We start from the raw sequence: 14,386 nt of genomic DNA, 5'->3' as shown, positions 1-14,386 counted from the left end.
TGCATAAATGATGCAACGTGCACTATATGTAGTTTGAAAATGCTCATGATTAATAACATTTTTCAATACAATAATGGATCATATCTAAAATATAAACCAACACAACACAGCATTTGAATGACGATAATTAAGATAATAAAGTGGGTGAATTTCGAAGGCTTGAATCTCACAGAATAGAATAGTATATGTATGTATGTATGTACGTGTACGTATATAATACTCTTCGTGAAACAATGAGGCGCCACGAGAGGTCGGTTGCAGCGGAGGTTTTCCACGTCGGTTTTTCATTTTCCGACGTCGCTTTTCATTTGCTCATTTTTCAGCGCATCTTTGTCTCGCAGACACGGAACGGCGTAACGAACCCGTCGTCTTTCCAATTATAATCTAGTATTGAGCGTCATTTCAAAACCACTGAAAACTGATTCAAAATAACCTCATATACCTACATACATAAGTACATACATGTATACGTTGAAATTGTTAATTCGCATAAAAATCTCAACATTTTTAGAAGAAGGGCTGCAAAGTGCAGTTTGGCTGTCATTGATGGAATATTTGCAAGAATGGGCAATGTCGATGACGATGTAATGTCAGGACAGTTGACCTTGGTTGAATTGAGGGAAGCTGCAGCAATATTGAGGCGCACTGCAATTGAATCTTAAGTTTTGCTCGATAAATTGGGAAGAGGAACACCTACTAAGAGCTGCTATAGCAGCTTCCACAATGAAAGGAATTGTAACACAGTCATTTCAACTAATGTTTTGTGTATAATAAATATGTGTAATGATGGTATTTAGTACAAAAGTTTGATCATAGGTGTCACTTGTACCACGTATTGGTACTTATGGTCGGGGTTAATATGTAACGGATAAAGAGATATGTAGAAACTTTTTTGCTGTCAATGTTTTGTAAAAGTATTAAAATACTATATGTCAATAAATATAATACACGACCATCGTCATTCATTATTGGATGAAGGCTTTCTTATCTTGGGCAAATTATATTATATCTGACCTACATCTTATGAGTATTCCAACATATTATTATATTTATTCAAACCATGTAATTTTCAATACTTGGTTGGGTCTCAAGTCGACCGTTCAAAATCCCGAATTGCCTTGAATTACCTGAATTAATTGATTATGTATGTACATATATAAATGCTTATGAAATCCTATTTTCTGGAAATTAAGCGAAATCGTATTGTCCCTTACTACAAAGTAAAATAGATTTCAATCTGAATATTTTACTGCTTTGAATATGGACTGAATTATGAAATACGTTTCAAAATCTGATTTTACTCGGAAAATAAGTTAATCCAAAGACAAAGAAATGTTGTTTTTTAAAAAAAATCTCTCTATACAGAATAAACACTAAATAAAAACACAAATCATATTTTAACTCGAGAATTTTCAACACAGATACGATGTATTACTTACTCTAATTGATGTGATATTTATTACGATAATTTAGGGGACGTCATACAAACTTTTATATATTTTTCGGTTAACTTTGACATATGTACATCAATGTTATTTTATTTTATTTTTTATTTTTCAAAAAAGAAACAAACAGAATTATATCGTACATACATATGTACATAGCATAATATTCATACTAAGTTTCTAAAAATAAATGACAACAATGAAATAAAATAAAATCAAAGAAGAAAAGCATTGAATAGTGGTAGATATGGTATGTATGTATGTACATATGTGATACTAAGAATAATGACTAAAAAATAGAAATATAAAACAAGAAAAGGAAAAACAAAATGGCTCAATACGAGGGGAGTATTTTTAAAAGAAGAGCGATATCTGTATAAATTGCTGGTATAGTTGATAACAAGGATTAATGTGAAATAATGAAGAATTACGGAGGGATCTGACTGAAAATTTGAATAGGATCTTACTTAAATGAGTACCTTGGGGTACTCCTGAGGATAATAGAACATTGGAATAGGATCTTACTAAAATGAATACCTCGGGGTACTCTCGAGGATAACCTTACATTGGAATAGGATCTAGCTTAATAAATAAAGACCTACAAATATAATTCATCAGCTTTTATAAAAACATGATAAAATTTACTCCTAGATTGCAAGAAAATAGAACGACCATTGTGAAGAAATCTGGATTTGCAGTAGGAATGGAATTTTTCATTTATTTTTCAAGATTATTAATTAATTACACTTGATAGATAGGATCCCAAATAGTACCAGCAATTTCCAGATGACTTCTTACAAACGAATTGAAAAGCAAGGCAACAGCACTAAGGGATTTAAAGCATCATTCTTGCTATACATATGTTAATGTCACTGCCACAGTAGAGGTTACGTCAGATTCATATCGATTTTAAAAGCGATATTTCGCGGCAAAGAATCATAGACGTCTATTATATTTCAAAATTTCACAGTATATATTCGCAACAGAGTGGCATTGCAAATTTTGTCGTTTGATTGTATCGGATATCAAAGTGAGCGTAAAGCTGTTAACAAAACATTTACCGTCTGAAGTTTGATACGTCTTGCGGGGCTCGTAGAAGCTTTACGGCCCGCAAAAGCTCTACGAGACGCATAAAATTATATGACCCTTACAGTTATTGAAAATAGACGCCAAAGCCTGTATACACTATGTACATATATATAAAATATCTAAATGTTTCAATCTTATCCCAAACTTTTATTGAGCAACGGTCATTTAAAGATCAAACGTCGCCAAAAATTATATAGCCCATTTTTCAATTCAATTTTAATCAGACTTTTGGTTAAGATTTGTCTTCAAAATAGTACAATAAAAACCGCACGAACCTGCTTTGGACTAATTATCTTGGACATTGAACTATTTGTACTAAAGTTAATAATTGAGGATAATATTGCATTTAAATTGTCATTAAAATGTATATCGCGCTATTTAACAATTAATAAATCAGACTGTACACAAACCTATCCCAAATAATATAAATTCAATTCAAAGAGGTCAAACCCATTACCAAAGTGAATAAATCACAATGGAATCCTAGCCCGTTCCCCTTTCAAATGGGCCTATTTTCATAACTCGATCGATATTAGAAGCATTGAAGAAAATTCCTGTTTGATTCTAAGTGATATTGCAAGAGCAGACAAATTCTCCCCATTCATTAAGGAAAATGCATAATAGGAAAATACCGTCAATATCATTAGAACTTTAATATGACATCATCAAAGACGAATATCAAAACACCCATAGGAGCAAACAAACTAATGAATGGCTCAAAATTGAATAAAAAATATAAATATGATATATTATATTTATTTAATGGCATATAAAAAATTCGATAGTACAACATACGTACATACAATTTAACACACACACACCAGCTATGAAAGCATTTTTGGTACAAATTGAGGTCAAATGTAGGAAAACTTACACAAGACAAAAATTCTACTTTCGGTTGCCAGATATTGTCCAAATTTTTTCTAATTACTTAGCATCACAATAAATATTATAAAAATTGAATTTAAAGAAGATAGAAACAATTAAAAAGGTCAAAATAAAATAATAAAATATCGTTTTAAAAAATATTACCACTACACAAAGAAAACAAATATAAAATTTCAGTTTTATGACTTCAGTAATGTGGAAAAAATCGTATGATCACAACATTTTTGACTTTTCTAAGAGGGAACATTTCGCCTTTTTTTACTTTTATCACATTGATACGAGGATTTTCTGGTAACTTTTCTTGTAACACATATTAAAAAGGATCGAATAAATAGCGGAAGAAAAATCAAACAATACTAAACTACCACTTACGGTTGATGGCTCACCAAATTTTATACATAACTTAGTATTAAGCTAAAATTCTAGATTTTAAATTTCAGTTCAATTTACTCAAAGGTTTCTGAGAAAAACATAAAAAGCCTCGATTCTCTAGAGTAAAAGTTTCGGTGGAGGTCAAAATATTTTAAAAATATAAATGTATTAAATTTATAATTTCCATTGCGTGTAAAAAAAAATCAGTCTGATCTGTTGAGCGGTTCAGAAGATAATTTAATCCGAAAACTTAAAAAAAAGAGGTCACCCACAAGGGAAGCTATCATTTCCGGTCAACTTCGAGTTGAAGCAGATCAGTCAAAACCGCGATTTCGAATTTTCGCATGATCACAAAACTTCATGTATCGTAACTACGTACATAGATAAAGTAAAAACATCTTACGATACAACAACATTAAATAAATACTAAACTTAACTACATTACTTGCTATATGTAGCTTAAACTGCATCATACACCCTACAATTTTCGTCTGCAACCTTCCACTCACCAGATAGAAAATCGATTTGCAGTTTGATAAATGAAGATGCGCCACTCCGTGCATGCAGTGTATACACGTACATATGTAAATATGTGTGTAAATATGCACATATTGCATACGGACCATACCATCGCTACTCGCATTAACTTAGTTCGAAGAAAATGGCAATCGACGTATCTACCGACTAGTGCACACAATTCTGCAGCATCCCGCAAATGCACCGGCGATGCACTGCAGTACAAATTGGCGGTTGGGCTCGTTGCGACAATTTTGCATACCACCCGACACCGTTTTGGACAATCCTTGAATGCGCAATTAAATTCAAACCCGAACCTAAATACATACATACATACATACATACGAAAATTTGTGTACTTCGCGACAACATTCGATAAATTTCAATTAAACCGAAACACAAAGAGTTTTGATCGTCAAAGTTGCACTGGGGGGGACTTTGACAGAACAAACAGGACCAATTGAGTTGCAAAAATCCACTTGCCACTTCAATCTATACCCACTTCGCGTTTAAAACATTGTTGATAGTAAAACCAGCAGCATTGCACTAGTGGTTAGCATAAATTGCTATCATGGTCAGTGTGGTTATGAGTTCGAGTCAGACCTTAGTTTGTGACCAGGTCGGTCGTTTTCTATCAGAGTTTGCCAATTTTTCTGATTTTTATTGAAACGCTTCCTGCAAAATTGGCTTTCCCTCCCCATTTATCTCGTAAAATCTTGAGTTATTATGTTATATCTCAAGGTGCGCTGGATTTCTCTCCATATATGTCTCTGTGGATGATTGTTGATCTTCTTGTATACGATATGTGCAATGCACTGTATATAATTTTGTGTGTTTCTTGATCTATATTGTACATAATTTAATGACGAGTGTACATAGATTGATTGATTGATATGATAAAAAAAGCATAATGATGATGGTTCGCTAAAAAAGCGTGACATCTGCAATGAATGGAATGTACTAGTTATAAATATATATTTCATATTAAGTCATAGCTGCATTATACATAGATAAACCCAATTCTAGAAATATCGATAACAACGCAATGTATTTGAATTATTTTAATACGGAATTTTCTCTAATACTACAAATCCACATAAGTAAAGCTGTGGCATACACAATGAATCTTTCTTGTACATTATTAAAGTCAATTTAGAGATTAAAATAACAAGCGGCGTGGACTAGTGGTAAGCATATTATGCTTTCGAGCAGAGTGGTCACGGGTTTGAGTCCCACTAGAGTCGATCGTTTCTTATCATAGTTTACCAAATTAGCATGTCCTTTATTCAATTTCAAGTTATTCAACGTCTTAATGTTCGCCAATTTGATAGTAAAATGCTACAAAAGTTTTCTCATAGTTGTCACTGAGGATATGTGTATGAATTTGCATTGTATAAAATGTTTATTTATATTGATTGTAATGTATCTGCATAAGTGCACACGTTCATTTATTCATTTATACAGGTACACACCCATTAATTTTTTTCTACACGACATCTATGGTCAAATATTGCATTATTCAAGGTTAATTAGAAACCGATTAGCAATCATATGTAGACGAATTTGCAGCATTTCATCATAAATCAGCAAATTTGCTGTTTACTCGAATTTTGCGATAAAAATGATAAGTTTGCCAATTTGTTGGGATCGTTTCAATGAAATCAGATAAATCGGCAAACTCTGATAGGAAACGATCGACCAAGTTCACATATCCAGCAGCACCGGGCCCGGGATTGAACTCATGACGACACACTTGAAAGCATTACACACTAACTTACGATCTACATATGTACATACAATACAATAGCTTGATTTTATAAAGCCATTTGTTCAAGTGAGATCAGTTATTCATTAAAAGTTTATGAATATCTTTTGAATTGGTGATTGAGATGCACACTTAGTGATATTTTTCATTTAAAACGAAAGCAAACAAGAAAACAAATTCAAATGAAATCTCCAGTGCTTTGTCGTTGCACAATGCTATGAAAAAGTGAATAGTTCAGATAAATTGAGAAAACTTTCATGATAAATAAAAAAAAATGGAATACGTTTTGGGTTTTAGGAAAACGAATAATTACAACATGATATACTTATCATGACAAGAGTAGTGATTAGTTAGGACAACCAGAATTCAATCCAAAACCTGAAACTCAAGCTTATCTTTTGCAAATTCATGCACAGGGGAACAAGTTTGACGGAGAGAACTAATGCAAAATTAAACACGACAGATAATTAAAATTGTATTTACGTATTTGAAAGAGGATGATACAAACCCAGAGGGACAGCATTATAATTGAGTTAATTTAATCGCCCACACAAACATACATACATACATATGTATTATCAACGTCCCGTCCCGAGTTTCCCGAGCTATTCTTATTCGGAACCGAGTATAATAAGTACATACTCGTCGTTCGTTACGAAACAAGTTTCCATTCAATAAATTCCGCAGATAAATAAATAGCGAGCGGACGACGAAGAACAAACAAACGGCACGGGCAAAAGCCCACCACTTTCCCGGCATTTTCCACCCCTCGTACCCCTACGGGCAAAAATAGGGACAGGTATTGGCGAACCACAAATCTTTCAGACTTTAATACCGCGGCCGCAGGGAGGGAATACACAACGATAGGACACTTTTGTATGTGTGAGTGCGACTCAAATAAAACGGGGGAAAAATTGGAATACCGCACTCAAATTGGTTTTCCGGTAGTTCCGGAGGAAATTCCGGCTTATTGAGAGCGACAATTCATTAGGTCCACAAACACAAACACAAACACACACACACACACACAGACATCGAAAATTGTCAAACAGGTTAAATAGGAAAACAGGACCGTGATAAGTTTCGAACTTTCAAAGTGTACTAACGTGGATACGAGATTAGTTTCCGAGAGCAAATATGTAGCATAGGAGACGGAGTTCAATCGGAAGTGATTATGAGAAAATTAGAATTTCCCACTTTTGATTCTGGGAAGATGCGGGAATATATAAAATCAGAAAATGTCAATCTACATATGTATGTTCATACGAGTATGTAGTTCAAAGTTCGACGCAAATAATTTTACACAAGTTAATTTTTAAATGAAACATATTATCAACACAATATGACATTGCTAAAACATTCACACGTTTTATAGCTTTTGAATAGTATTTACAATGGAAATGGAATCGTCCAATGTGAACGACGTGCCGAATAAAGTCACATTTAATACATATCGCTTTTCTAAAGACGACGATAATAAATTGTACGCCTTCAAATACATCCCCAGAAGAAGCTTTCAGATAAGAAAAATATATCATTATAACAGGATAAGAGCAATTTCTGATATTAGATACGGAATAACTAGACAGACTTGAAAGGGTATAAGTATAACAATCGAAACCCGATGGCAGATTTCGACAAAAGATTAACGATATATATATTTTGCAAACTACTTACTTTTATAAATACAATAAATGCACATTTATAAAATGGTTTTGGTTATATTATAAACAAAACCATTTTATAATCACTGATATCTTTTATATTCAAATATACATTTTTAAATTTGGAACCAATAAATTTGGTAAGGTACTAATTCGAACCGATTTTTGGAAGGGGTCTTTAGTCAAAATTCTACCATATAAAGATCGTTATTGCTAAAAGATGGAAAAATGTACTTTTAAATCCTCGGTTGCAAGACTATTGGCCGAATGGACACTTGGCCGACTTTTGTCATCTATACTTATAATGTGGGATTTAGTTTTGTGACCTAAAAGATTGCATTATATGAATCGGTTGGCATGCACGAGTTGAAGAATAGTTACGTTGTCATCAAAAAACAATAGCATTATAATAATAGCAGATAAAGTAAAAACACAATAATAAAAAGTAGGGAATGTCTTACACTTATAGCCATCACCAAGATATATGTATAAAACCCAGCTGCAAATACAAAACATCCCTACGAGGCACAAATGAAAGAGAGAAGATCAAAATTTCACTCATACATACATCACATTCAATTATAAAAATACTGATAAGCGCTGGCTACCAGACAAATAAGTTGAAATAATATTTGATAAGCTAAGCTCAATGAGGTGGAAAATATCATACAAGCGCGACAGCAACAATTTCATTGAGAAGTCATATAGCTCTTGAGATAGGAACCATTCAATAAAAAACTGTGCGAATAGGAGGTACAACCAAATCAAATGATGATGACTACCACGCAAATAATTATTGGGGACGTAAAGTCCCAACTGTTCCAGCAACGACGGGAATGACATATTCCCATGTAGAAACTGGAGAACAAAACGAATTTATGAGAAGTTTCTCCGAAGTTCAAGGGAATTCTACTCAAGCATGCCCAAAAGGAAAGGAGTAGGGTAGATATATGGGTAATACCCATACTGTTTCCTTTATAGGAAACGAAGATATGCTTTTTGCACATTCTCAATCATCAGAGAGTAATTTGCTTCATGCGGATTCCTCACAATCGCATTATACTCCAGCTTGCCAATTAAATGCGAATTGAAAATCAAGCGAGAAGACAAAGGATAGGAGAATAGCCTAGCATATCTCAAGACAAATCCAAGTTGACGAAAGGAAACGTCAGCGACTGTTTTGATGTGGTTGTGAAAGGTGAGTTGATAATCAAAAAGTCGAAAACCAAATCGACCATAGATTCTACATGCTTCAACAAGACGGATCCAATGGAATATCCGTGACAAGAGAGCGAATACGCACGTTTATAGTTGCACATTTATAAATGTAAATTTTATAAATAGAATGTACTTATGCATATGCACAAGTTTGCACAAAATAAACTCAAACTTTTAGGTATCACCACAATTTAAACTGAATAATCACCGGAGAATTCCGCACTTCCAAAGGTAAGACTTAAATAAAATTCCCATTTCAGATACAAAGTGAATGGTCGCTTATTACGAATTCTGAAGAAGTTTCAATTGAGCACTCAACTTTAGAGCGAAACTTTTCCTATACACAGGAGTAGGTCACAATTAAGACGAACAAGAAAAAGCAAAAAATAACAGTAAAAAGAGAAGACGTGCACGGAAAGGAGCAATTTTCATTAAATCGGTCAGCGTTCACAATCAGCGCTCGCTCGCCAGTAAACAAGGAATATCAGCGACCCAAAAAGTTTCTTCGTCGACTGCTAAAATATTCGCACAACGGATATCGATTTCCTTCGGAAAAGGACGGAGGAAATCGGGGGGGAGGGGGGAGAGTACCAAGGGATGAGAAACGGAGACGACTCACAAGAAACTAATTCTCTGACGTTCGGTCCGACTGATGGGAAGGCTGAGGGAGGGTACGTATGTAGGTTTGGCGGGAAGGAAACTCGAGTATGAACAGGTAGGTGGAAAATCGGCGTGGGGTGGTAAAGCTTGAGACCCCGGCCGGGTTGCAGCCCCGAGGTTGATAATTAATGAATCGATCAACCGCTGTCCGCCGCACATCTACATTTTATAAACGCGACTTCAGGGGGGTGGGGGGAGGGGGGGGTGCGAAAAGGGTCAGGTTCGCTCACGTGTAAGGATCCTGTGCCTAAATAATTGACTACGTTCGTAAGGATGTTAGATTGGAGAATGAATAAGACAGGGGGGGGGGGGAGCAAAAGTAGCTCGCGATTGATTAATGTTTGAGGTAATATCGCGAATGAGGAGAAAGGGGTGGATGGGGGGGGGGAGGTTGATCGTCAATAATATAGTCATGAACAGTTGTTGAATGTTTGCGTGAGTTTTATTTCGCAAGTAAGTTGCGGAGGTCAGAAATTTCAAACGCGTAGTCTATGATCCAAGTCAAAGAAGATATTGCTCATTTAATTTTTTTTACTAAGAGGAATAAGAAGATACTGGTAAATATATTATTACTTATTAATATTGTTACGTATACTGAAAAGAGCCGCCGAGTAATTGCGATCGGATTAGGCCGGGTAGCGTTCTGAGAGACCGTGTGACCGGTATAAGTGGTTTCAAGGATAAGCGACAGGCTAAGTGCATGTAGGCTAAACAATGGCGACCGAGTTGGCTGGTATTGGTCCTTTCTCAGAATTGACCTGTACCGTGGGAGCGAATGTCGTGGGAAGACATATCCGTACGTGACCATAACAATAGGTAAACAAATTAGACGTCGAAGATGTCCTGAGAGATATATCCCTTATAAGGCGATCTTAGGCGATATCATGTCATTCTGGACTGAGCACTGCCAGTGCGTGTATCTCCTTAATCATCAATAAATGCTGTGAAATGACTGTTGGCCTTTTACTTGGATCCTCCACCCACCCCTACGCAACAATATATTACATTAAAAATCGATGCAAATGGCGTATAGTGGATTCGGTTTTTTGTATTTTGTTTATTTTCAATATTAAATGTAACTATTTCAAATTGATAAATTCACTGGCAACACAGATCAACCAAATCGTAATAAATGCAATCAGACAGTTTCAATTATGATCGAAACTTTAAAATGGTCCAAACTTTAAACAAACAAATATGATGGTTAAAAATTTATTTATATTATAAAATAAAATTTATTTATTATTACGAATTCACTTAAATGAATTTATATGACATTATTGACCTGCCACATTCAATTATGATCGATACTATCGAATGGTCAAAACTTTGAATTGGTTAAAAATAAATAAAATTGGTTAAAAAATATGAAGAAAAAAAATATTTCTTTTTACCAATTTACTTACATATGTGCGATTCAATCTAAGTTAACGTTTTCAGGAAAAAAAATTACATAAAATACTGTTTTAAAAAGTTTTTCACTTACCGGTAAATACCGGTATACCACTAGTATGAAAAATCATTAACCGTTTACTAGTTTAAGAAATTTGATAATCCTTACTACATAGTGACAGATCGAAATGATGAAAGCTACGTATCCAAACCCGCGTTTCTACCACCCCTTCACAACTCAGTTAGACAGTGGTAGAAGTTACTTTTTTAACTCTCATTTACTCTGATCTCATATAAAAGCATTTATACTTTCTCATATACGTTTTTAATTCACTTAAAGATAATTTCAAGTTATTATATAATACACGAACATATGAAGACATATAAAATTTCAACCGTCTACAAAATAATGCACTACAATAACTGAATAAAATTTCAGCAAGTTTTACATATGTAAGTATTTCACTGGAATACTTGATGCTACTGGCAAACAAGACTATACATACATATATGATCATACATATGTATGTACGTGACCCAGCACTTGACCAGAACGAAGCACACGAGAAACACCTCAATGTACATATGCCTAACGTACATACATACATATGTACCTTACAAACAACACACTCAATGCAACATTCACTAGATACATAACATATTTTAAATAAGAACCAACCAACACAGAAACCAGAAAACACAGGAACACAGAACCAAATCAACACAGAAAAAGGTGAATAAGGGTGATCGATAACAGTATATCCCATATTTGAAGAAACGTGGGAGACCACCCACGGCGAGGAGACATGCACACAGTGTGCCGTTCATCGCTGTATGTTTTCGCCCTAACTTTATCATTTTCACACTATATCTTACAAAATTTACATTGTAGGCTCTCATATTTACTTATTGCGCCTTCCTGGTCAATTTATCAAAAAACAATGCAGCATTTTTTTTTTATTATTATATAAATCACTGTATTTCCAGAAGTTGAAGAACACTAAATAACAATTAATGAATTAATTAATCCATTGAGACATTTATGGATTTAGATTTTGTGCTTAATTTTTACAAATTATACACACAATAAATACAGAAGATTTGTGACAACGGGAAAGATGATTTTTTACCAATTTTGAGGAACCGTTTCAACAATGATGAGATAAAATTGGAAAACTATGATAATGAACAACTTCAACTAACCCATCCAAAGTGAACCGGCTCGTTCTAAATACATATGTACCTATGTACATGTATAATACCAGCTATTGCCAAAGTTCTATGCAATCAATCCACATTGAGTACAGTCTTATAGTCGCCAATATACCCCAGGTGTATATCGGTGCAACAATATCTAGTCAGAACACACTTTAGGGGTGTTGTTTAGGGGATGGGATAACACTGGCGAACCCTAATTAATACCTGGACGCATTAAAGTAATTTATATGGGAGAGGACCCAAGCGGTGGCCCGCAAACGGCACAAAATCCACACATACATACATTATTCAGTGGTTTCGCAGATTTTTACATTTGAATTTAGCCTTCCGCGTATGTACGTATTATACGTACTCGTATGTGTGTATAGGGATAAAAATCGGGGACGTATAATGATATATTACACAGTGATTTACCGCAAACTCGACCCGAAAAAGGATAAAACGTGGGACGATTCTTTGTTCTTTCGGTCGTTTGGGAATAAAAAAATAATTATTTTTGACCATGCTGATGATAGATATCGCATTGTACTGTCAAATCTCATTGTAATAAACTGGGGAATCATTCGATTTTTTCGCTATAATACAAAGATCTTGCCTATTTGACAACATTACTACCAACTTGACTAATTTTTTAGGTCTTAATAGTTTAGATATTTATTATATAAGCTAATTTTTTCGAATCGAATAGCTCTTGGAATAGGAGCCATTCGAAAAAGTACTGTGCGGGCAGGAGGAACAGCCATCAAATTATGATGTCTACCACGCACATAGTTATTAGGGACATAGACATAGACATAGACATAGACAAAGTCCCAACTGCTCCAGCAACAACGGGCATGACGTATTACCAAGAAGTAGCTGGAGAGCAAAACGAATTAATGAGAAGTTTCTCCGAAGTTCAAGGGAATTATACTCAAGCATGCCTAAAAGGAAAGGAGTAGGGTGGATATATGGGTAATACCCATACTGTTTCCTATATAGGAAATGAAGAAATGCTTTTTGCACTTTCTCAATCATCAGAGAGTAATTTGCTTCATGCGGATTACACACAATCGCATTATACTCTAGCTTACTTCTCACAAGCGAGTTGAAAAGCAAGCGAGAAGACAATGGGTCGGAGAATAATCTAGCATATCTCAAGACAAATCCAAGTAGACGAAAGGAAACTCGGCGACTTTTGATGTGGTTGTAAAAAGTGAGTTGAGAATCAAAAAGTCGAAAACCAAATCGACCATATATACCACACGCTTCAACAAAACGGATCCAATGGAATATCCTTGACAACAGAGCGAATAATTGCACATTTATTTATATTAAGTTTATAATATTGTTATACAGTGAACTCTCACGTATACTATATAAAGATAAATGTTTAATTGTTCGTCTATTATTTATAATTATCAATTAAGAATTACGAAATTTGGCATTCTCTATCGTTGCAGTACTATAACTTTTGTAGACCGTCAACTAAAAAATATCCAAAAAAATAATAATTTTTACGTTTTTTTCTGAACTTTTATCTAAGCAACGCTGAGCGATTCAATAATAAAATGAATTAACAATAAGATTGGCAAAAATTGCTGAAAAGTATTCTGATGTTTGGTTATGACGAATTTTAACTTTTAATTGTGTTTTGTTTGTGTTAAAAGATATATTTCATTTCAATATCAAACATAAGTACATATTAACATTCGATATATATAATTCAAGAGAATAATTGTACTTTTCAATAAAGAAAATTGCTTTTGTTTGTCCTTAAAACCCAGCAGTCAGTTAGAAAGGAATGAATTCGGAAATGTATTATAAAAAATGTATTGTATCTTCTTTGTTGAGAGTACTTAATATTTTAGGCTTTTGAAAACATTTCTACGAAAATTTAACAACGTATCGTTCGTGTCTAAGCTAGGAATTTTAAATAAGACGTACATATATATCCACCATTTTTTTTGATCGAAAATAATGCCCTGCCGCGAGTTGAGGTCGAAAAATAAAGTTATAATACTTTGAGAAGATTATCGATTCGAAGAAAATAAACAACGTCAATTTTCCATTCGTTATTTTCGCGTCTACGTAGTCCTTCAGAAATAATAATAAAAATAATAATAGCGACGGAGAGAAACCGTGGAAAAACGAGAAAAATACACAAAGTAGCATACGTC

At 34.2% G+C, this 14,386-nt stretch overlaps 1 protein-coding gene across 1 annotated transcript in view; it reads right to left on the bottom strand.

Annotated features, from left to right (window-relative positions):
• Nucleotides 1-14,386, bottom strand: part of rg (A kinase anchor protein rugose) — a 748,758-nt gene that overhangs the window by 313,009 nt on the left and 421,363 nt on the right. The window lies entirely within an intron of this gene.

This window comes from Arctopsyche grandis, chromosome 12 (genome assembly GCF_051622035.1).
Source record: "Arctopsyche grandis isolate Sample6627 chromosome 12, ASM5162203v2, whole genome shotgun sequence".
In the NCBI taxonomy this organism is placed as follows: domain Eukaryota; kingdom Metazoa; phylum Arthropoda; class Insecta; order Trichoptera; family Hydropsychidae; genus Arctopsyche; species Arctopsyche grandis.
The sequence above is the reverse complement of the archived record's forward strand: the minus strand, read 5'-3'. Positions and strand labels throughout refer to the sequence as shown.